The sequence below is a fragment of the Anas acuta genome, chromosome 17 (assembly GCF_963932015.1).
Source record: "Anas acuta chromosome 17, bAnaAcu1.1, whole genome shotgun sequence".
Taxonomy (NCBI): Eukaryota; Metazoa; Chordata; class Aves; order Anseriformes; family Anatidae; genus Anas; species Anas acuta.
Window position 1 is genome coordinate 14,358,609 of NC_088995.1, and position 25,862 is coordinate 14,384,470.

A 25,862-nucleotide genomic window follows, 5' to 3' on the forward strand; every position below is an offset into this window, starting at 1 on the left:
GCTATTTTACCTGAACACAGCCTTGTAGATGCTGGGATGGTTTTGCACAGGCAGTATTTTATCATGGTCTGAACTTTTGGGTAGGCCTGTGCGGTGTCAAGAGTTGGACTTGATGATCCTTAAGGGTCCCTTCCAACTCAGGATATTCTATGATTCTATGATTCTAGATGAGGAGCATAGATCTATGTACACCAGGAAAAGCTAGGAAAAAACATTCAGGACCAATAATATCTCAATCAGTAACAAAGTATAAAGAGTTGGCTGCAAGAGAATGTAATCGTAAAATGGTCAGGATGTTACGCAGACTCAATGATTCATTTTAAAGAAGTGCTCCATCTTCCGTGATCTATCTCCTAGACTTTTTTGGCTTGCTTCTTTGACAGCCATTAGTCTTGCATATTTTCATAAGAAAAATCACTAAAGAATCTTCTACTGCCATCATTACTCAGGGTTTGGGCAAACACAGGGATTTCAGAGAAATTAGAGACATGTAATTGACTAGTGAACAAATGTAAATATCTATGGTAGATTTTCCATTATGAGCTACCTTCAGCAAAAAAAGTGTTTTGTTTTGTTTTGTTTTTTTCTCTCTCTCCCTAAATCAAACCCATTTTCCATCAATTTGGGCACTTACAGGATATACCAGGTCAAAGATGTGAGAATGCCAGTGTTGCCTGGTGTTAGCCTCTGTAAGCTGTTGTGAATGTAACTTATTTGTTGCTTTCAGTGGAAGTTTAATACATCCATCCACAGCTAAATCCAGTTCGTTACATTCATTCATTTTCTTTTAGTTTGCCTCTAAGTATCTCTAGATATCTGAAAAGAAAGATAAAGCAATTACTTGATTTCTTCCTCAGGATTTTAGCTTTCAGCCTCAGCATGGTGCCTCTTTAGCACTTGATTAGTGTCTAAATTCTCTTTAGATTAAAGAGGGTTGTCTTTTCTCAGTGCATTACACACATTGAGAAAACAAAAAAATAAATAAATAAATCAAAGGTGTCCAACATACAGCACTTATAACACATATAGCACCAGTTTTCCAGCTCTGAAGAGGCTGTACCAATTTACACCTGGTAGAGATCTGTCTCAAACTATTTTCAACCAGATATATGCATTTAAGTAGTCTATAAAATCTAAGCTACAATTTTAGAGACTGAACTAATTCCATAATAAATAGTCTAAAAAAAAAAAAAAAAAAAAAAAGGTAAATATGCTCTCATCGAGTCAGCTTCTAGAACGAGCTCTGCAGGATGTTTTGAATCTATGCCCCAGAGATCACTGATGATAAATTGGAAGAGAAATGGTTTGCTGTATACATGAAATAGGGCTGAGCACAGAAAAACAATTACAGAAAGCTACTGTTGTAGTTCTCCTGTTTATTTTTGTTTGAAAGTCCTTGAAAAATGATACAAAACACATCACTAGTGATTACTGTTTCCCAATGATTAATCAGCTGCAAAATTGTCTTTTTCTTCATCATTTCCTTGAGAACAGAGAGGAAAGCCACACGATAGGTGTTTGAAATGAAGTATTTTTTGTTTCACCTGCTCTATGTGAATCCCATATAGGCCACACGTTCCAGACTTCAGACCCTCTTACTTGTGCAAAATCATTATTCTGTAAATTATTTGTACAAATGGAGATTAAACAAAATTTACACTCTTTGCCCCCCAAACTCTTCAGAACCCACATTTTTAAGACAGCTTCCAGCAGCACTCTTTTTCTGCTCTATAAAATGTATACAACTAACAAAACTCAGGTGTGGGAGGGAACATCACATAAGAACTCCCCTAAACAAATTATAGTCTCACAAGAGATCGGATCTGGCCCTCCAGCTATTTCCAGAGCTCTCTACATCACAGGACTATGGTGAAAGCATTTTTATGAGATAGTGAGGTCCCTAAACTTCCAGGAATCACTTGAATTTATTCAAAGGACTCCCTAATTTTCAGCAGCTATTTAATCAAGAATGTCAGTAGTAACTTCAGATGTTCAGAATTCAGCTGAGCCTTAGGAGGAAAAATAGGGTGCAGATTTCAAGAACAAGAGCTGTAAGAAATCTGACAATCATTTCCAGCTCCACAGAGCAACATTACCTGATGTTTGCTGTTTTGAACAATAATGGCTGCAGTTAACACGTTCCAGCTGGGAATTAGTGATGTTGAAAAACCTCAGCCTTTGATGTCCTGGTGAAACAGACCTTGAATTATCATTTTTTTCCTACATTTGCAAACCAGCTTTACAGGCCAGACTTAGCTATTGTAATCAGTCTGTCCTTTTGCTCACTTCCAGCTGGGAACAGAATTATGTGACCATAGCATAACTCTTCTCCATATGCCTGGAAACATCAAAACATGTAATAAACACAGGTATAACTTATAGATAAAGATGGACAAATACGGTTTTTAAAAGGCATTCATGAAGTAATAATTAAATTTCTAGCTTATCAGCTTTGTCATTACAATGTAGTATATTATCTCATGGGAAAAATCATTTACTTCATAATTCCCATAGTAACTGCCCTAAAGAAAACATTCAGAGGTGTTGTGTGTTTGTAATTGTGTATTTTTAATTTGAAAGGCACATTTCAGCTTGCTATTTCTGTTCTTGAAACTGTGATAAAAATTGCACAAGAGTCCCATAGTCAGCTGTTGACAGGATTTTGTTTTATTTAGGTTCACTTGGAGTTTTGCGTGTCTTTGTGCTTCTCTCCCTCCCTAACATAACTTGACCAGAGAATTCAAAGGGGTCAGACCACACAAATGCATGAATCAAGTTTGATCCTGGTTTATGTAAGTCAGTGGAGTCACACCACAGATGGCCTTTAAATCTGCTCTGACCTGAAGGACTGATCAAATATACTGGTTAAAATACACTGCAGATTTTTTTCTTTGCCACCGTCACCACAGTTTTATAATCTTGAACATGCTTAGTTTGAAAACCTCTGAGACTATTACCCCTTCTTGTATCTGAGCAGATGTGACTTGCCCAAGGCTACTCAGACAGCTTGTGGTGGTGGAACAGGGGAATTACCTACAGCATCTAATTTTACATTTACAAATCTAATACCAGTAGAGGTAGGTAAGAAAGATTTTCTTATTCATAGCAGTGAACTCTGAACTCAGTAAGTAAACTTCTTTACTCACAGAAGTTGCTCATTGGCATTATACAAACTGAAGATTGAGATCATAGTCTACGGCCATATTCAACAGCACAGATTTATTTCTTTTTAATATATATCCTTAATACAAGAGTCAGTTTTGATTTAAATTAATGCTAGGAAGGACTGCATAAACACAAGTAGCATTAATGAGGTAAAAATTTTAATTGTCAGCAAACTCAGCCAAAATGAGCACTAACCTAAGAAAGATCAGAAGATGAATGTCATTTGAATTCAAAGCCACAAACTTAGATCAGATGCTTTTAAAAATCAGATGCTTTAACAAGACTAGCGTAAGTTGGAAATTTACAATGAAACTCAAAACCAGAGAAAGCCCAATGTGCTGCTGCCCACACTGTCAAGAGAAAAAGATAGGAACTATTGCTGATTTTTAATAGAAATAAAACTGTATCAGCATCCATCCTTTCAGAAAGGAAAGTCCAAGCAATAGTTGTTAAACAGAAGACAAAAAAAGAGGGGATGAGGGAAAAGGAAGAAATCCAGTGAAAGAAAATAAATCCAATTACAGAACAAAACAATCGTGTTCCTCCTCCCACCACCACCACCCCCCCCCCTCCCGTTTTAGGCATAAGGACTGGTCTATCAGCTTTCAGGAGAAGCTAGGTGATTATCTCTGCTAGTCTCCTTGGAAAATTCCACTCTCATCTTCCCTACAGGTTCATCTATGCTGGCTTCAAATGAATTACAAAGATTTTTGCTTCTTCTAAGTGTCTACTGTGAAGTGAGTGTACTCTTGAACTGCCCTCACCCCATTTTCTATTTCACTAAGAGTACAGAAAAAAGCGTTCAGTTTAATTTTCCCTTCTTTTAAATCCGCGTATTTCCTCCCTGCACTGAGCAATGGGAAACAGATTCAGACAGCCTTAAAACACTATCTCAGCAACAAAGCATGCAATGTGCTCCATCTCATCTCACCACTCCAACTGAGTTTACAGCAGTGGGTGGCTTTCAAACCTAACATTTGATCAAAATGAAAAACTGGGCATTCCTTTCACCCTATGACAGGCAGGCTGATATAAATCACAGCCTTCCCAGCAAGGGTTCTTCCCCAGACAATGAATTGTGGCAGTGTCTCAAAGCTCAGCCCAGGCCATTGTACGAGAAAGTTTTAGGTTTTTAAAGCCGGTCTGGGCTTTTTTACAACAGCACTAAAACCAGAAGAGAGAGAAAATTTATGGTATGGCTCTTTGTGAGGGGTGAAGATGTTTCTTCTCAAAAGTTGTATTTTCAGTGCACTGCTCCTGGTAGGTTTGCATCTGCTTATGGTTTTATTATTCATATTTCACCAGCACTGAAAGCTCCAAATCAGGGCATCCTCCTCCTATTTTATGCACTTACATATACACATATGATAGAGCAAGGCAGAGTTCATACATTGCTCCTTCATTGTTTTTTCAACAATGAGCCAGCCTTCGTTAGTCAGCACCTCTGGAAAAAGCTCTCAGATCTGTTCTCTTGAGGACTGCATTGCACAGATCCTCTGGTTCTGATTTAGCAAGCAGACTGGAGGTAAGAGGTAAGGAACAGTTAGTAAATCCGTGTTGCATGCACGTGTGTGTACACACAACAATGCCTGATCAAAGCAAAGCTGATACCATACACAGCACCGACATTTTTCTTTGCTAACCCAGTAACCTATTAGAAATGCCCTCCAGTTTCAACAATTTTAAGCCTTAACTTCAAAAGATCAGCTTATCCTTCAGGGCTAAGCTGACTGACAGGTGGGGGTCAGGAAGAAATCCAGTCCCCTCCCTCCAGCCCTATCATATAGGCTTGCATAATTGTCTAGGCACATTAGGGGGTTTCTCCTGCATTCCTCTGAGGCATTTGAAGAAGGCCACCTCCAGAGCTCAGACACTGTTTGATGGACCACTCTGTTTCTCTAGCCCAGCTTTGTGTAACAATAGATACGTTTACATGAAGCGGCAAGAAGTTGGTGCTATTCTAGAATCCAATTATTATCTAAGAGAGCTGCAGCAGTCCATCTGCCGTTAGATACCTACGTACCTGACAGAGGCAGAGGGCACAGGAGGTTTGAGCAACCCTGTGTGCATCAGCTGGTCCTGCTTAAACAACTGCTGGATTCCCCAAGGTTTTTAGAAAGCAAGAATTTGTAAGGATAGCTATCCTAAAATCTACTGTGCTGCAGAACAATACCCATTAATAAGAGTAAAATGAATATAAATCACAGATTAACAGAGAAACCAAGAAGAGGCAGACAGCCTGAGAACATACACTGAAAAAAGGCAAAAAAATGCACACAATTATGAGAGAGATGAGGCACACATGATCTCAGCACAGAGTTTTTAAAGAGCCATCCACTGAGGAGCACGTGGAGAGGCACTCAGATACTTTCCCTTGGGGTATATGTATCTGCGATCAAAAGGTCAAGAACCCCTGCAACAGACACTGCTCCAGCAGTCTGGCAGACTCATCCCCAGAAGGAGAGTCATGAGCTTTGTACTCCGCAGCTTTGTAATGCATACCCCATCGGCCACACCTGGTCAGCATTATTCCTAAAGCAGCAAATATCCTCTACCCCCACAAAGGCTCCAGTTGTACTTTCTCACCACCGCCCTCAAACAGAAAGGATATTAGGACAGGGCAAGAACGTCACCGAGTTGGACACTTCTATGCATCAAGTTGTGCATCCATACCGAGTTTCTAAATGTCCCTTTCTATCAATGATATACTTTCCTCCCTCGAATATATCAGATAACTTAAAGCACTTTGCTGACTAAGCAGAAGCCAGGGGTATATTCGGATAACAAGAGTTATTTCTGTCACCTGAGAAATGACTTCATCATGTTTGGCCATGTTTACTAATATTCGAGTAACACATTTTCATGGGAATGATTTGAAAGTGAGAGTAACAGTGTATATAATGGACAAGTAGATATAACACAAAATCCTTCTGCCCTCCCCCCCCCCAGACATGATGCTAAATTTCTCTTCATGAATTTTAGGACCAAAAGGCAGGCAAACAAGGTTGATAATTGGCTAAATGCAGAGTTGTTTCTCCAGGAGATGAGAATCTGCCATGCAGAAGTATGGGGCCACATTTTCTGCCACGAAATAGAGGATTCTATAAGGAAAAATCAAATAAGAAATGATCTACCCAAAATATGGGTTTTATAGGGAAAAATCCAAAGTTTTAGAGAAAATTTTACCCATCTTTATGTGAGATATGTTAATCTGATTCGTGTCAGTATGGAACAGTGCTAGGGCCGCATGGTATGATGAATGTGACCTTCTGTCTTACATACCCTTGTATAACCACAAGTCTAAGAAAAACAGAGTGGTTAATGTATATAATTCTTGTATCTTGCAAAGGAATGTTTTAGCAATTCATGTCAATAGAGAGCTTGAAGGGAAATGTATTTGTAGGTTTTTCCTTGAAGTCTCTGATATCTGGGGGGGTTTCAGAATAGCTGCTAACTATTATGACTATTGCATGGGACACTATGCAAGTCTCTGATATCTGGCCAGGAGATTAAGGAGACGGGGAGAGCTGAAGAACAACTAAAAGACCAAGCTCGCAGGGGATGTTGCACAAGTCTCCGACATACAGCCAAGTTGGACAAAGGAGAAGGACAAGAGGGAGGAAGACTATGAGCCTTCAGCACGAGAGACCCCCCAGAGGGACCACCAGAGACTGATACGCATGCTCCAGTAGGAGGGTTTGGATTCCAGAAACTAATTATAATAACCCTGTTTTTTGGGTTTTTTTTTTTTAGAAGTAGTAATGAATATGTATCAGCCTAGGAGCATAAAAATCAGCTGTTTGGTGTAACTGGCGTGCATCTTGGTGGAGCAGAGACTCCCGGTGCATCCAGCGCTGTTTGCTTACCTCTATTCCTTTAATAAATTGTAAACTTTGATTATAGTCCTATTTTGAAGACTGAGCCATTTATTACATTTACAAATAGACATACACAAAGAAAGTTCAAAAAGTCTTTTGTTTTTGGTCATGATTTCGAAATACCACAGCCCACTGCTACCCAAATGATGCCACACTTTCAAGCTCAGTTGCCAATTCACCAGAACTTCCCAGCCACTGATCTTTAGCTGTTTGTCATTTCTGTGGAAAAATAAATAAACAAACAATTGTTCTAACTTAAGCTTTTATCAAAATAGTCCCAAGTGTTAACTGCTAAAGGAATATAAGTACAAGTCTTGGACCAGTGTTGTCCCGCAGTCACAGGCAGCTGTGCTAGAGCTACCCCACAAAGGTCCGCAGAATATTTCATGTCATCATACATCACTACATACATCTTGTTACTGATTTTCAAATATGAATATAAGCACGGTGAGCCATGGGAGGAAAGCAGGAAAATAACACAGGCATTTGACAAAAAGAGCTGATCAATTTAAGTTAATGATCATCAGCATTTTAACAATCAACGAACAAATATGCTAGGCTCCCTGAAAACTCATGAGATAAGGTATACCTGTCTGTATTTTTTATTTTTTTTTTTACTATACATAAAAATATTTCCTTCCCCATATCAGCATCACATCAATACAATCCAGTGTGTAAACTGATGGTAATGCACGGACCAAATCTTCAGCTGATTTACATCGCTAGTTTTAAATAACAATGCATGAATGGACAAAGTGCCTGTTTTATAGCATCCTCCCTTTCAGCATTTCCCGTGTCTCAGTTCATTTCCCTGTGGCATGCTTTGTTCTTAAAGCAGTCTTAACCGCTCATACATCAAAATATTTAATCAACTTTTCTTAGTCAGAAAATAATCCCACTTTAGACTAATTTGGTGGGAGACTCTGCAGTGGATTCAACATAAAAAAGGGGTCAGAATGCATTTCTGATGGTGCTTCAGAAAAATCAATGCTGACATGTTTTTAATGAAAATCAATAAGTGACATTAGATAATGAAACAACATCTAGCACCACTGCAGACAGGCCATTTCGGCAGTCAGTGTAGGAAGCAACCAGTGAGGTTAATGCTTGCATGTACAAGTAGCCTTGTTGGGAATTGGCATACAGGGTGTGGACATGAGTCCACGGAACAGTTGTTCAATCTGAGCTTGCCTTAAGCAACCAGGAGTAGGCCTTAGAAAATCTCATGGCCTGCTGTAGCTGAGCAAACCAAGCTACCAGGGCAACTGTGAGAAGTTCCCATGACAGTGTTCTCACGTCGCCCAATTGAGGAATTCAGAAAAATATTGTTACCAGCAGCTGGCTTCAAGGACAAGGTCTACGTGACTGCTAATCACAAAGGGGTTGTTTTCTTGCAGACGGGGTTGTTTTCTTGTAGTTGTTTGTCTGAGTGCTTTTGACCAATAATCTTGTGTGAAACACTGTCCGCCCCTGTTAAGTTCACTATAAAAGTTAGGCTATTCGGGCAATAAAGTGGAGCACGATCTGACTCTACTGGTGTCTGTCGTGTTTTCGGCCGTGCGTCCTCTAACACAGCCTGGGTTTAAATATAGTACTCCCTCCCCCCTCCCCCAAGGAGAATTTTAAAACCTGCTTCCTGTGAACAATGACCCAAGAGCTTACAGTTTCCCTTCCTCCTGTTCCCTCGCTGCCCCCAGCTCCAAGTAAATCAGCCTTAGGAACCAGTGCCACGGCTCCTCTAACACTGTCTCTCCATTGGGAGCCAATGACCCGTGCAGCCGCCACAAATGCTTTGACAAGCTGCACTGCAGCCCCAGCAGGGGGGAGAGATCCATTAAAAGCTGAACTTGTGAAACTCCTTAGAAGAGGCCTGTCCCTTCTCAGAGTAATTAATTCTTTGACTGCCACACCGAGATGCAATGATGAACACATACTCTCAGGAGCAACAACTATGCCAATGGAGAAAAGGTGGGCAGACAGACTACACGTGCTCACTTGAATTGGTTTAGACTCTATATGTAAACCTATAGTGCTACACATGCCTGCAAATCAACAAGACTCAGAAGAAACTTACCTCATAGACCAATAGATACAGCAGAAATCAGTTTGCACTCACATTCTTTACCTACATCCAGTGGGAGCTACAAATAGCACTTCTGCACAGCTCATACAGACTTCACATCAGTTTGTAGGCTACAAAGTACCTCCAGGAGGCTTTGGATGTGGGCACACATAGGCTCTCTCCCAGACACAAGGGTGGCCATCTCAGTAGGATGACACCACACCATCCACACACAGTATGCAGGCCTGCTGATGGCTGCTTGAAGAGCACACTTGATGCACTTTTTGTGCAGGGAAGGAGCGATAGCATTTACTTAAGCTCTGCACATTTGATCAGGATCTGAATGTTATTTCCAAAACTCAGTTGTCTGAACCCAGTCCATACCTTCCTGATCTAACTGTATCCATGCTGTTAACATGACAAATTCAACACATTTTGTTTATAAGTTTAAAAAGAATAATCATCTTGGTAGCAGATAAGTCAATCTGAGGAAAAAAATACATGAGTTACTGATCAGAACACAGAAAAGTGTTCGTTAAGTGACCTACCAAGAAATGCAGCTGCAAGAATAATCCTTCCCACCTAGACATACACAGCAAAACTTGAATTGTGTTAGTTCTGTTTCACTCATATCTTTAAAAAAACGTAAAACTATAAATCAAAGAAAACTAAACTGCAAAATATGAATAGCTCTAGTTAGTTCCACTGTTTTAAATTCTATTGTTTGAAAAACAGCAAGGAAATACCCTAACGGGTACAAAACATTCACACTTTCCAGGAAAGTTAGCAAATTGGGTAAATCTAAGCACAAGTATAGGATGCATTGTAAGTTTCAATGAAAACTAGCCATATTTGAGGACAGATTTGGAACAAAAGCCTACCCACGGAGTCAACAAGAGGACTGCAAGATTCATTACAAAGTCAGACATGGTGTCTTGGCTTCTGGCTGGACAGAAGGCTGTAGCATTAACACATGGTTCATTACAGCAGAATTAGAGCCTGGTTATTCAGTACTGCAGAAATTAGGGATGGTACACATCAAACGGATTTTCCCATGAAAATACAGTGCCTCCAGTTCAGCCCTCGTAAAAACACTAATTATGGTGCAGAACCTATTTACATTCACAGAATACAACTTCTGTTTGGAAGTTCTTTATCCTCTTTCTTTCCACTGCAAAGGATTTCAAAATCATCTTCATGAAAAGATTAGATTTTTTTTTTAATATTACAGTAGAAATTTGAAAAGGATTAAGATATAAAAATGTAGAGTAAAGAGAATGAATTTAACATTTATTCCTTGCAAGTGTATAATGATTTTTTTTATCAACAGAATAAATTACTTTTTCATCTCATAAGCAACAGCTGTTACATTGAACTACTGTTGTATTTCAGACAGTTACATATAATCAAAGAAGATTTTAGGTTGCTACTATTTAATAACTAATTCCTCAAAATACAGTATGTGAGTTCATGCAATTAGTTTCCTACTGAACAAAAATAAAGAAAATGCCTCAAAATAAATATGTTTGAAAGCACATGTAAAGCAATCCAAGGAACTTGGAGGGGGAGGGGGAAGCTTCCCTACTATTTATAAAAGGGTTTCTAAATACTTCTGACTTGTACATTATTCTGTATTGATTTCTACTGAAACACTCATGGTGAAGGATGCTACTGAGTGTAATGAACACTGCAACCTGATTTAGCTTGTTAGGATGCATTTGACGAGTTTAGTGAAATAAGTTCAAATCACCAAGAGCAGAAAACATAGCTGGATGGATGTCTCCATTTGCTTAAATGCTCTTTACAGCTGATTACAATATCAAAGACCAGCAATGAAAAAAGGCTTCTTCCACTTTAAAAAAAAAAAAAAAAGAAAAAAAAGAAAAAAAAGCATTAAAACAAAGAACTTAAGTGTCTTCCTCATTAACAACATTTTATGTAACATCAGATTCAATAGGTCTAAGTCAAAGGGCTCCCTCAATATTGGTAGAATTATCATTTTTTGCCTCCAGCTAAACCTCTGTGGCATCTTAATTGTACACAAGGTTTTACAGAAGATACAGATAAATGAGGCAGTTACTCAATAACTTACATTTCTGGTTCTCTACTTCCTTCTGAAAAAAAAAAAAAAAAGTCATGTTTTTGACGTCTCTAGGAACACAGTTTTTGCAATTCAGTTTTGACTGAGCTCATGAGCCCATTTTTAAGCACTACTCTCCTTGGCATGCAAATTCCTACCCACTTCCTTCTTTGTATCAACTGTAACGTAAGCTGGCCTGGCTCCTCACAGGGGAAAACAGAATAAAAAAGTGAGAAGGAATACAGTACAACCATTTTCATCACTCATATGTGAAAGTATCAGGAGTTTTCCTAGAGCACACGAGACTGAAGGGAGAAGAGGGTGATTCGTGAAGGATGTTTAACGCTACAGAAAATAACATGAAACAAAGGAGCATGGGAAGATCTAGGAAAAACTGGACTTAGAAGCAGTGCATAATGTAAACCATTTGAAATCGATCCACATACAGGTATCAACATGAAGGCATAACAGTACTGGAATAAAGAAATATGCTGCTAAATGTTTATTATTTGCAATTACTATTTTTGGGGAAAAAAAATACAAGTTCTACCTGTTGTCGCTGATCTTTTTTTTATATAGATTACTAGTAAAATAGTTTATCTAGCGGTCACTTGGTCAGTTCTCTTCTTGACTCTTGTTAAACTAATCCGATTAACTAAATTAATCCCCTGAAGCAGCTAGCACATTTTCTAAATGGCTGCCTGGCAGGTTTCTGCTGCCTTATTGCTCCCGCTGACTCAGCTGGATGGATGGCTGACTCTCCCCAGAGGACAGTCAAATGAATGGCTTTATAGCCCTCATTCTCCTGGCAATCTGTCATTGAGCTTAAAAGCAACCTTCCAGTTCCTCATCTCTACTGGCTGTAAACCCGTGCATCACTAAGCTAACAAACCTGAAAGTAACATCCCGGCCACTTTTCAACACAGAAAAGTTTTCACATAACTTGTGCATGCCAAATACAAGTCAGGCATAGAAGCAAGCAGTTCACCAAAATATTTGTTATACATATTTATGTTATACACAAAGACATATATATACATACTTCTGCAGAAAGGGACGGGGCATGGGGAAAAGTCAGAAACACAATCTGAGCAATGCATTTTTAATGCTGAAAATACAAAGTGAACAGCTAAATTAATATACTGTTTTTCCTGATATATCTAATATAAAGCAAAATTAAACTTTTTCCTCTTACGAAGGGAAGGGAATAATGATGTCTATAGAGAGCTGACCTACTCCAATGCTACACTAAAGCATGCAGTCAGTTGTCAATTTAGGTATTACTTTATTTCCAAGTACCAAGTGGGGAACAGACCAATCATCATATATCTTACTCTAGTCTCTCACCCATGTCCTCGACCACCCATCTGACCCTCTCTAGTTCCTCTCTAGGATTCTTGAGGTCAGACCGCCCCCAAAGCTCCCTACCTTTCATCATCAGCTCCAGAATCCTACATACTCAATAGCACCTTTGCAAACTCTACCATTTTCCAGCCCAGTGAGATTTTCCAAGCACATTCCAGGCTAAGTAAGCTTCTCACTTTGACTGAATAGTTCCTAGTTACACTGTCACAGATGGCAAATAGGATCACATTAGGAATAGCATTCAGCTGCCATTTTAAAGAGATAGAACTGAAACAGTTATCAAGAATGGTGATACCTGAACACCAGGTACAGTGATATTCCAAGTGACCCCAGTCAAATGGAAATCATTGTCAGTAAGCATTAAGTGATGTATTTTCAGAAGCCTTTCAAACAATACGCTATCCCTTTTCCCATAATTTCTTCCACAAGTAACAGGCCTAGTGAAGAATTAGAAAGAATCAACAGATGATCGCATACTCACACAACTGAGAAGTCTGGTTTGAGAATCAGAAGTCGATGGACACAGAGATAGTAACAACTGTTCAGGGAATGTAAACTGTGTTACATGCAAACAAAACCTACTCATCTACACCTAAGTTTCTTTAAGCAACTACCAAATTTTAGAGGTCATAAATTTTGATCTTCATGTGGTGGCAGATATCAATAGCATGGGACTGGACTTCCCTGTTTGTCTAGTCATCATCTCCTTGCCCCGTGCTAAGCTGCGTCTATCACTGTGGGAAGAATCACTGCCATAAATAAGTGCTTTCTCAGCAGATGAAGTTACAAGCATTACTGCAGGTATTACCAGAAAATAAACAAAAACAAAAATAAAAAAGATTTGAAGAGATTTAAATGGCATCATAAACAGGGAGATGGAAAAGAGACAGAACAGATTCTGCCAGGAAAGGAAATGTTATTTCCAAAGGGGGGAGAGCAAGATGAAGAGGAGGAGTGAAGAGTCAAGTATTCTGCCTCCATTCCTGAGCTGCTAAAGATGAAGGGATCTGCTTACTTCAGGAGTGTCTATCATCACAATGGTGATGAGCAGGGAATGATGTGCTATGCGCCATTTGGATCCACTCCTTCTCCCTTCTAGATGTTGCCTTCCCCCATTCCTACATACCTGGAAACATTCCCTAGATCCTCAGCAACAGCTGGAAGAGAGAATACCAACTCTGTGCAGGCTGAATGGGGGAGAGTGCAGAAAGGCAGGAAGGAAGAGAGACACAAAATTACTTTCTCATTCAAATGTGAAAATCCAGAGAAAAAAAGTGAATCCAGAGAATGTTAAAATAGCAAAGGGTACAAGTAAGGGCAGAATAGAGCCTTAAATATTTAAGTCTTCTCTGAACTATTCATACTAATCATTTAAGCCAACCCAACATCTTAAAAATCTTGGGAATTATCCAAAGCCTTTGTTAAACCAGTTCCAAGGATACAATCAGTTTCCCTCCTCCCCTGACATCATGCAAAGTGACTCAGGCAGTAGTTAATAAATCTAGAGTCCCTGTGATGTATTTTGTCTTCCACAGAAAAAAAGCTGTGGAAGAAACAAGAAGTAAGAGAATCTGAGGAAAATCTACTCACTGATCACAGGAACCATAGTACTAAATTCATCTGGCTAACAGCAGACTGGCAAAGGACTCATCAAGACTGCTTCTGAGTGCACTGTCACAACTTTGTCCGGTATTATATCAAGTAACTCAGTCAAAAGGGCAGCATGTTCTTTTCTGAACCTACCCAGCACTCATAGTCAGACCTTTAGACCCCCTCCTTTATTATTTTTTTTTTAATCCATTCAAAACAACACTACCCTTTGAAAATCCAGGCTCTGATTCTAAAATTTCTCAATGCCAAAAATGACTCTCAGGCTCATCTGTAATCGGCATGTCATTGTGGAGAAATCCCCACATTCCATAACAGAAGCATAGGTGAAAGACAGTCACTTTTCAGCACTGCTCTCTCCAGAACACTTCACCATAAACCCACTTAAAAAAAAAAAAATTAGGAGCCACAGAACAAGGGAATCTTTCCCCTGTAAAAGAGGGTTATGAACAAACTCAAGCACAAAGACTTGCCAAAGAGTGGAAGGGGTTAAAAACTGTAGAGAATGGAAAAGACAGCTTAAAAAGCACTACTTCAGTTAATGTTCAAACACCAATTTCAGTCCATTTGTGCCTTTTCAGAGGCATACTGATTTAAATTTCTTCACTGAAACCAGGAGATGTCTGTGAATCATCAGAATGCACACACTGTGGCATAATCAGCTTTTTCTGGGCACGAGTTACGGCATACATTGTGGCTGCAATGCATCTCAAGAAATTATGGAATCTTAGAGAGGAAGCAGCTAAATGCACAACTTCGTGATTACTCAGAAACACTGCTTTCAGTGTTGAAATTGGAAAGGGGGTGGAAGAAAACAACAACATTTGTGAATCTTGAGTAGCACCAGTGTATGAACACAACAGGGAAAAACATATATAATAGAGAGGCAAAAATCTTCAGAGTATTACCTAGTTACTGTCATTGCATAATCAAATGTTTTAATCAGATGTTTTAATACTATGACAATATGTTACAGAGACAGCTGTAATAATTACAGCTTTAACAAGCTCTAACACAAAACACGATATGGCAGTGTCATGCTCATCTTCACTCAAGCTGTCCAACTGAGAAGGGAGTCGTGCTTATATTAGCGCACTACTTATCTAGTTTCTAAAAGCAGAATTAAAACCTTCTGCCATGTGCTGACACCTGGCTGCTGTCCAACCCATACTTCATCTAGTATTATCACTGAAAAATGGAAGGTTTAATCTAGACTGAACAGAGATGAGAAAGACAGTTGCCCATTACTGTCAGTTTATTCCACATAACCACTCCTGCAGCCTTCAGGAGTTAGGAAACCTCCAGAAATCACTTGTCAAGAAAAATCAACTTTGTTGAATTCACCAGTTTAGGCTACTGGTCCCTTTCTTTTGTACCCCAAAGCTCATCAGAAGATGGATTCTGTGCAAGCTCCCTGGATGTAAATTTGATCTCAATGCTGAATATTCTGAGTCTGTAATGTATACTTGATGCATAACCAGCATTCCTACAGTGTTTCCTGACTTCAGGAAACACAACATGAATTTTGTGGAAATGCAAATACCACAGGTAGGCTTTACATAAGGCTTCTGACACTGCTTCCCTCCAATTGACTCCTGCTATTCATAGCACAGAAACAAGTCATTCAGCTCTATCCCATTGATATAATGAAAATAATTGTTCACACTAGGCTAGGCTCAATGCACTAGCTCAGCTAGAAAACCATTATCTGTCACTAATAGGTTTTCTTGCTGTTATTTTAACCACACTATTTCATGTCTGCTTCATCATTAAATGCTCTTTTCCCATATTCCCAGGAATGTGGGAAATAAAGCGATAGAAGATTTACTGTTTAACTCATTTGTGAGCCTCCAGCATCCTTGTTTTTGACATTCTAGAAGTTCCCAGAACCTTGGTAGAGCAGCAGTGTTTTACATACCAAGTCTATCCAGATTACAGAAACATGCACGTAGTGGTTTGTTCACCAATTTGCATACATACCCTCTAAGGTTAATATGAGAAAAGTAATGAGGAAATAACATAGCAGTCCATAAAAGAAAGTGAATAAAAGTTCAAGTGGGCAGGGTCATGTATTTCAGCAATGTACTCACCCTATTTATTAACTAAAAAGGACAATTTTTCCAGAAACCTTATAGCAACAGAGATTCTCGTCTATTAACACAATTGAGTACAACTGAGAGGTGCTACAGACCTCTACCTGATAGAAAGTATTTTTTTGATGTAAAGAAGAAAAAAAAAAAATATATGTCACACACTTCCTCTCAAATTCTTATAATTTCTTGGGAAGAAGGGGTTAAAAGAAGTACCATATTAGTCCATCATAAACACAAAGGTACCACACCAAAGGGAGGAAGGCTGTACCACAGTCAGTTCTTTGCTAGTTGCCCTGCTGAATAGCTTATTCCATCAAGCTATGGCTTTGCAGCAGCCATTCCCACAGGCCTAGGGATTGAGAAGAAAGCAGGTCCTACAACTCTTTTCTTCAAGAACACCATCCATAAAGTAAAATAAGCCTTGGCTATTAGTCTTTGTTATACCTTTCAGTTAGAAAGTAAGCTCAAAGTGTCTTCCCTTTACCCAGTCTCACTCACTGGGCCTGTTTAGTGCATGTGGGTAATTAAAGTTTTTTGTTGTTGTTGCTTTTAAAAAACGCAATCCAATTGATAGTCTTGTGCTCCAAGAGCTACAAGGATATTAAAAAAAGAATGGATACTCCAAAAGGAACTGCAAAAGCAAAATATTCACTCACATATATCAGCATTCCTAAAACTCAGGAAACACTCTGCAGAGGCTTTTTCCTCCCCCCATTGATTTATACATTAAAAAAAATAAAGTCCAGTCTCAAATGAACAAAGATAAGACCATGAACACTCTCATTTTCCTCTAAGCATTCAATTTGCTAACACATTTTAGCTAAAATTCCTGCTTAGTCACGCTTGACACAATCTAGTCTTTTAGGCAAACATTCCTTCCATTCTGTGTACTGTGGCTGCCAGCCAGTTTGCAGTTGATGTACCCAGCAATTCTGCTCGTGTCCAAGCACAGCAAGATCTCGTAAACCTGCTTTCATGCATCATTTTTATCCTTGCATATGCTCTCCATTTATAAACAGAGCATATGCATATTTCTGTATAGACAAGTCCAAATAGGTACGCATTAATTTTGAAGATATCAACCAGAAAGAAGTTAGGTACTCTAACTATGGCTATGATCAGGAAATATAGCTATGTCCTGAAACAAAAGAATCTGTCCACAAACAAAGTGACATTCTTCATGCTGGAATTAAAGCTTTGTTGCAGACTGATTTAAATAAACGTCTCTTTATATATAATATAAACGTCTCTGTATATATAATATATACTGAACGTATATAAGAATAATTTCCCCAAACAGATCCAAACCTCCTGCTTATAGGTTAGCATCAGAAACTGATGTTGAAAATACTGTTCAGAAGCACATCCTCAAATAACTTCTTTAAAATCTAGTTCTGCTTAAGATCAGACAAGGTTTTGCTGAAGAAAAGATGCACGATGTGCTTTCCTGCTAATCACCATTCTCACTCCCTTATCCTGCATAATTTAGCTAACTACTTGGTCTTGATATTAGCACATTCCTGCTGTTAATACTTTCAGAAAAAAAAAAAAAAAAAAAAAAAAAAGAAAAAAAAAGAGGAAATAAAACATTTTCCTGTTACCTGCAGTAGTGCTCTTTTGATGCAAGATGGCAAAGCAGCCTCCACAACTCCTGCCATATCCATGGCAGCTGGGCCTTGGGAAGCACAGCAGAAAGGTCAAGGAACCCAAGTCACAAGCTTAACCACTGATGCTGAAATGAAACTCTCTTCTGCTCTTGGCAGCTAGCAGGTAACTCCACTGGAGTCCTGAAAAGCTGGGAAAGCTTCTCAGCTCTTCAGGCCACCAGTAACCACTTCTCCTGGTACAATACAGCTATATGCCCTGCCCATCTCAATACTCTGAAAACCATTAGGTTTCAGTTCTCTTCCTAGCTCTCTGATGCCTGAAGCTGTATGGATATCAGGTTTCCTTAGGTTGAAAGACCACTCAATACCTCCAAATGTTTAGATCTTTCTTCTCTTCTAGAAGCAGCAATTCCTTTTTTCAATCATTCCTGCTCAAGGTTTTTCCAGAAGTGCAACAGAATACCTCCTGCTCTGGAAACTTGTTTCCCCCAAATGTGATTAATTTTTGAGTGATTATTTTAAATATAGTTGGTCTGTTGCCTCCACTCTAATCACATTTCTCTTGTCAATTAATTAAAAGCATGCTAAATGAAATACCAGTTTTTATTTAAATTTTAGGGGGAAAAAATATCATGGGATACAATTAGCTGTTACCAGACGTGATCTCAGCAGGTTTTCAATTATTCTATGTATAATAGGTCCCTAATTCAATACAAAGCTGTAATTAAGAATGTAATTAACTTGTGGCATTCTACTGATGTCATACACCACAAGAACACATAATGAGCTACAGTTTTTACTGCAGGATCCTTAATGGATTGGTCTATTTCATTGAGAATGAATTAGGTACATAAAAATAGTTTATTATGGGAACTTGGCCAACATAATGGCCACATTTAAAAAACAAGCAAAATATAAAACAAGAGGCAATAAATTTTGTCCTGCCAAGGGCAATCTGGCCAGAACTCAAACCTGCATCTGGTACCCATGGCATGGAATTGATGGACTCGACTTCATATGTAACAGAGCTCACTGCCTGTGTCTACACAGCTCTTGAGGACAGGTCTAGGGATTGGCAAGAAGCACAGCATAATTGCAGATGTGTCTACTTATAATCTGGATATGGACAGGCTGTCTGAGCAGGAATAGCAGCAAATTAAGCTGCCTGATGTTGTTTTGGTGATATACTGAGCTGTTCTATGTACAGAGCAGAGAGTTCCATGTGTTTTGCAGATCTTCCAAGCAGAGCTTCTGGGTTTGCTGTCTGTATTAAAGGTCTGGATTTCAGTCTGGGTTTCATGACATACCATGATGTATCCACTCTGTGCTATCACTCGCGGAACTTACGAGAAACCCTCGAGGTCAATTCAGCTTATTAAAGGAAAACTTATGCTTCTGGAACACAGACTGCATTGCCGCACTGTCTAAATCAAAGATCTCTGTTCTCAGTTACAGTTATTTGAACACCACCACATTTCCTTACTTTTTTTTTTTTTTACTTTTTTTTTTTAATGACATTTAAGGGGAGCAAGGGGGAAGTGAGAAAATAAGGTAAGTCTGAGGAAACTAAAACAGGTTCCAGAAACCAGTAATAAGCCATCAGAACTACAAACAACAGGTCTATGATAGTGTGGTGAAAACAGAACAGCCTACAAAGGTTTTTTTCTTTCAAGGAAGTCCTCTTGCAAAAAGTACATTAGGATAAAATCTGACTTATCAGCTAAGGAACCTCCTGCACTGCAGTTGTTATTAATGTGCAAGTAGGCAGATGAAAATACCATCATGTAAGGAACTGACAAGAACTCTATGAAGTATCCAGAAACTCTGTAACCATTGAATAGACTTCTTAAAGATAACTCTGATTTTCTGTCAAAATACTTGATTCTTTCCTTTTTCACACACACAAAAAAATAATTAATGGAGTGTCTTTGCACCGTTTTGCTGCCTTCTGAAGGTTATTACCACCTTGACATTCAAAGAACAAAGTTTTCCTTACAGTCAGCTTACCATGTAACTTCTTCCTACAGAAACAATCAGAAAAAGACATTCAAGAAGATCTGCAAACAGGTTGTCTCTACTCCACTCTTACCTTAAAAACATATATATATTTATATATATATATAAATGCATCAAATTAAGAACTAGGAGAGGTTCCTATGGTATTGACTTTCTTACCAAACACAGGTCAGTACCATTTCTTCACCTTGAAGGCACTTAGCTTTTTCTGCAATGCATTGAATCCTCTTTCCCTGAGAGTGGCAAATAAGGCATTCTATAGATCTGAAATCTGTTGGGAAAAAAAATGGAATGCAATAAAGCTTGAAATGATTAAAGCCTACACAGATTAATTCCACTACATTTAGGTGTTTAAATGAGATGCTCTTTCAGCTCTCCCTATAATCAATGAAAAGGCTTTATCTCACCTGAAACCTACTGAAAGGCATCCTATGGATGTGCTCCTAAATCAAAGACACTTCTGAAACTACTCAGACCACATGCAGCAAGCCAGAAAGTGACCACATTTAACTTTCCTAGTTTATAAGGAAGTATAGCTTTGATTTTCTTTCTCCTGCAGTCTGTTCAAGGACTAATGAAGAGAAGCCAAAAGGCTTCCCAGGTCCTTCTTCCCATTACCTCTGTGGCTGCTAAGTTTCCAAAACATACACTGTTTGAAGCAGGTTGTATTGAGGGTCCACCACCATCCCCTGAAGATGCACCAAGTATCCTAACGTTCTTCCACTGAACTTTTCACTTGTTTTCTCTGGTTTCCACATATTTTTCTCTGTGATGAACTGTCAGCTAGTGAAATGTAAACAAATATTGACCTATCCTACACCAAGACATTATTCACTTGAATGTCATTAATACAAAAACGTTCATCTACTCACTTGAAGCAAAAATATTGCCAAGTAGTTATCACATATAGATATGTTGAAAAGTTACCTGAGAAACCTCTACTAGTTTTCTGAAATATTCCAATAAACCTCATCCAAACACTTTGTTTATACTCTTTGCACACTAATGTTATCAGTATTTAATCAAAATAGAACTGCTCAAGTTGATAGCTTTACTTAATGGCAAAGGTTCTTTCTGATGAAAGTGGCACTGAAACAGTCCAAGTTCAAATCCATTCCCATGTACCAGGGTCTTTCCTTAAGATTGTTACTCTTTTTCCGCAGCTCAAGATGTTGGCACTTCATGAATCAATCTCAAAGGATATTAAAAGCAGCAGGAATAGCCTACAATGAGCCAGAAGGTTTCTTCACAAAAAGAATGTTATGTTTGCCAAGTAAAGCACTAAAAGAAAAGTAATAAGGAAATCCAGACTTAAACTTAATTCATCCCCACATACATATGCATTAAGATACTGCCTCTAATGACATATTCCTTCTTCCAAATAATTTCTTTGTTTGGCTGAAAGAATAGACAGCTCACCATTTCTTTATCATTATGTATAACCTATGCACTAGTTCAAGACTATTTGAAGTGTTGCACAGAACTATTACTATTCCAACAAGCTTTTCATACTAGTATACAGAGCATATCAGAAATATTAATAAAATTACTTGCACAGCACTTTCCTACAACAAAATTTTCTATAATTTTTAAGAGTGTGAACTGCAGTACTGCTAAATTAGTAACTAAACTCAGAAGTATCTGCTAATACAGACTCCTTATTTAGAAAACTTATGGCCTGATTTCCTGAAAAATACAGTATTAGCATAATTTCAGAGTAAATCTCTCACTTACTTTAAGGACAGCTCTTTAAAAAAAAAAAAAAGTATGAAAGGATAATGTACAAATCTGTTTTCTTTGCAGCATCTCACTAACACTGTGGCAGGAACAAGAACATAATACAACTCCCCATAGCCCTACTAAACTCCTTTAACTGCCTTTATCTTCCTACAATCTTTGCCCCTTCCACGAGCTACAAGCTAACCTGCAAACTTGTCCAGTTACAGTAAATAAAGACAAAGAAGGGATTCAGAAAATGGAGTCCTAAATGCCAAGGGAAGTTTGTGAGGGTTAACATAACATGCTCTGAACCATATAACCCCTACCTATCCCCCTTCTGTAGCTTGCATTTGGCTCACAAGTCATTCATGTGGTCTTCCTGAGGGGCTACTGAAAGTGTTCCAGGATATTGTCACCGAGTACAAAAAAAACAGTGACAGCCACAGAGGCTATTTATACTCAGAAATACCAAAGTTCCTCTCTGTCTAGATTAAGAAGTTAAACCCATGCTGAATCTGCTATATCTACACACCTTCTGCTTCTGTAACAAATGAAGCAGAAGTTCACAGACAGTAACCTCCAACAAAATAAAATCTGGGATTTTTTTCCAGGAAGTTATCCATCTATGTATGAAATGAGACAGCAGACCTGCAGATAACCACTTATTCCTTAATTCTTGTCATGCCCCAAGATTGCTTCCTCCGGTTTTTCTGCACAAAGTATAAAAGAGGATGGAGGCATTCTGAGAGCACACAAGAGCCTCCCTGGATCCACAGCTTTTGCCCTGAAAGGTGGGACTATGATGGCATATGACAGTCAAAGGGAATCATCCCCAAGAAAACACATGCCACCCTGAGATGCAGTGTGCTCCACAAAGACAACATTCTCAGAACACAGAATGGAGAAGCCAGCAGCTGAATTAAGTACAGACTAGACACAATTTTCAGACCTAGAACTCTGGCAACTTTGAATAGATTATTCATGGAATTAACTCAAAAGTTATATGGCTTCAAAAGCATTTTTATCCTTTTTTTTTTTTTTTTTTTTTTTTTTTTAAGTGCAAGGACATGCTTGTAGGAGTTATCTGCAGTCATGAATCTTAGTAAAAATGAGTGCTAGCATTCATACATCATCATCACTTCAGTAAGACATTACAGAAAACACCATTTATCTTTGCCTCTAACAGTGAAAATCACAGGATTTCACCCAAGTAGAGCTGCTCATGGAAGTGATTCTAATTGGCTAGAACTCAATTTCTAGCTGGCTTTGTTCTTGGAAACAACTGAACCACTTCACAGAAACTTTCTCAAATCAGTCAGAAAATATGCAGCATGGAAAACTTCAGCTAAAACAGTTACAGCTTGAGAAAGCCCCATTTTAAGAAGGTATTATAGCGAAGATTGCTAACCAATTAATCTAGATGTCATTTTCTGATATTCAGATATTTGCCACTCAGATAACATTGTGACTAAACTTGATTTTTAAACTATCAAATCAGGCCAAAAAATAAACTAAAAAAAATACTATTTCCCTGATTTTTTTTTTTTTACTATAGTACCAATCCATTAAGAAATATCACATATGCAATGAATTAGACCACAGACTTTTCATCTCAAGCTGCTTTGAAATGTTGCTTTCTAAACCCACTAGAGTTAGTTTTTCCAATGAAGAAAGATTTCTTCACTAAGTCTTCACATTCTGAGTAGGCCATGTGTTTTGCATTTTCTGTTTCTTCAAAATGATTTCCTTAAAGCTTACACTATTTGATTTCATTTTTAGTTCTAAGTTATGACTGGGGAGGAAGCAGGCAGAAAGGCAGAAATGCATATCCCCCCTACATGTATATACAGTGCTATTTACATTGTAGCGTGTTAGAATATAATTTAAATTTCAATGTAAACCCAAAGATGTCTTCAAAAATTATTAGAAATTAACAGAGGCTGGCAACCCACAACTTACTTTCAAGAGGGTGGAAGGTTGGATGGCATATGTCAGAGTGACAGCTTTAAAAATCCAAACCCTTAAGAACAGAACAAGTTACAGAATGTGAGCTTTCTAGCTATGCCCTCTAACATTTAATGTGAAGAAATATTAACAGTTGCTTTGGTTGTACTTTGTTTCTCCAGCCCCCCTTTCATATCACTCAGCTATTCTAGGTAGAAAGGAACACAAACATCCAGGAGTACCGAGAGCAAGTTGAAGCCAGAAAGCACTACATGAACAATTAGTTGATAAAGCCATAGATAAAGTGAACAGCTGCTGTGCTGACAGACCTCCCACCAAAATGTCAGAGCTTCTCTCTGTGCCTCCTGAAACCCTGTGTAGGGCTACAGCACGACACAGGATAGAATAACTGAAAGCTCTGGGTACATTTTATTATGTTAGTTTTCACCCTAAAGAAAAAAGGAAGCAAGCATAAGTACATGTAACTTGACTGTTACAAGTAAAGGAGTTTATCTGGATTAAATGTATTCTGAATTGCTTGAACACAGACTCCAATGGGTTGTTTTAAACATTCTCCCATGAAGGACACTGAAACAGTGTTTTTCAAACAGTATCTACCACTTATAAACAGACTAATTAACAGAGAAATATTTCCAAAATCAGTTCAACTCTGATAGGGTCTAGCAGTGCCAAATGAGATCTGGCATCTTGAACAAGTTCCCCTCTTCAAGCAAATGAACATATATAAATGCTGTAAAAGAATACAAAACTGTTCTTTGCCCATGAATAGCACTAAAAATGTCCTCTCCATCAAATCTGTTTCACTTCATAGGGAGAGAAATCGCACGGGGAAGTTAGGTATACTGCAGATACTGTACCTAGCAGCCATGAATTATTAGATGCATACAGAGCAACATACACGTGGGCTGAGATCTCGATGAATGGTAAGCCTCCTACTGAAATATGCAGAGCGAGGGTTTCACATGCAATGTATAGGGCATAAACAAGTGCCCATGGAGTAGAATTTGCTTCATTACAAGAGAGCTAGAACTTGAGATAACAGCTTATGCCAGTGTCTGTAGGTATTCACATACAACTTCTAACACTAAAATCGAATTTTTAGTTTCAGAAAAGTCCATTCACAAAATAATGAATTACAAAAAGTCGAGAGAAACTAGTAAGCACTGGTGATCCAAGGCTTCAATTTGATGTACTCTTCTCAAATGTTAAGAGGCTATGCACAAGAGCCACGCAATACAAAAATACTCAGAACATTCCTAACATTTAGATGAATCAAACTAACAGTGGTCCAAATACAAACATGAGACACCCTCTTCAGGGTCCAGGTCAGAATCCAAAACTGTAGAGGCACTCAGAACTGTAGATTCAACTCAAACTTCACAAATCTCTGCTACTAACAAAAGTGGATCTTTTTCCTCTTCATGATTAAAACAAAAACAAATCAATATAAGTATTCTTCAAATAAACTGCTTGCATTTTATGACTCTCCTGAACAACTTTGCCTCAAGGCATGATTTTTACCTCAAACCAATTCTGGCGTTACAGCACTACATGATCATGTTTAAATGTCATCTGATGATTCCTATTAAAGTGTCACAGTTTTGTCACTACAGCTAATTTAATTCCAAATGAACTTTCAAAATGAAAACTAAAGTTCAATGGAAGCCTGAAGCTTTGAGGAATTGTGATGCTTTGAGCCTGAAACAGAGTAATATCCAAATTTAATCTGTTAAGTAGCCAAGGCATGGATCTATGATTCTTTGAATAACTATGTATAATGTAATAAGGATCTTCCAGATGGACACTGCACTACACATCTTTCCAGATTAGCATTTGCCTTTCCAGACCATCACTCTCCTTTCATCCAGACTATGTGATACTCCAAATAAAAAGAAGCAACTCACAATATACTAAACCCTACTGTTACACACAACTGGAAAAATTTGTTCCATTATTTTGCTGATGTCCCAAAACACAATACATTAAATTCCAGACTCCATCTGGAAATATGACTGAGGAGCACATCCAGTGAATTGGTGAATACCATCATATGATATTAGTGTCATATCATGGTAGATATTTCTGGATAAAATTGAAACAGATAGCAATGTGAATTATTACTAATCAAATGCAAAACTTGTAAAAAAAATTTGCAATTTTACCTCAAAGAAAATGTTTTTTCTATCCACATTATAACAGAAAGTTGCTCAAATGCTTTAGTCATTCCTGTTTTACAGATGAGCAAATGAAATCAGAAATTACCTAAGCACTCACATTTACACACACAACTGGAGAGAGAACTAA

General features: G+C 38.3%; 1 protein-coding gene across 8 annotated transcripts in view; it reads right to left on the reverse strand.

The window, feature by feature from the left end:
* TMEM132C (transmembrane protein 132C) overlaps positions 1–25,862 on the reverse strand; it is a 219,828-nt gene that overhangs the window by 183,954 nt on the left and 10,012 nt on the right. Inside the window, exon 1 of one of the 8 annotated variants that reach the window (XM_068701123.1) lies at positions 20,034–20,131. The exons of the other annotated variants lie outside the window; for them this stretch is intronic. The gene's annotated coding sequence lies outside the window, so the exon portion shown is untranslated. Of the gene's footprint in view, positions 1–20,033; positions 20,132–25,862 lie in introns of those variants that run through there. 8 annotated transcript variants of the gene reach the window in all.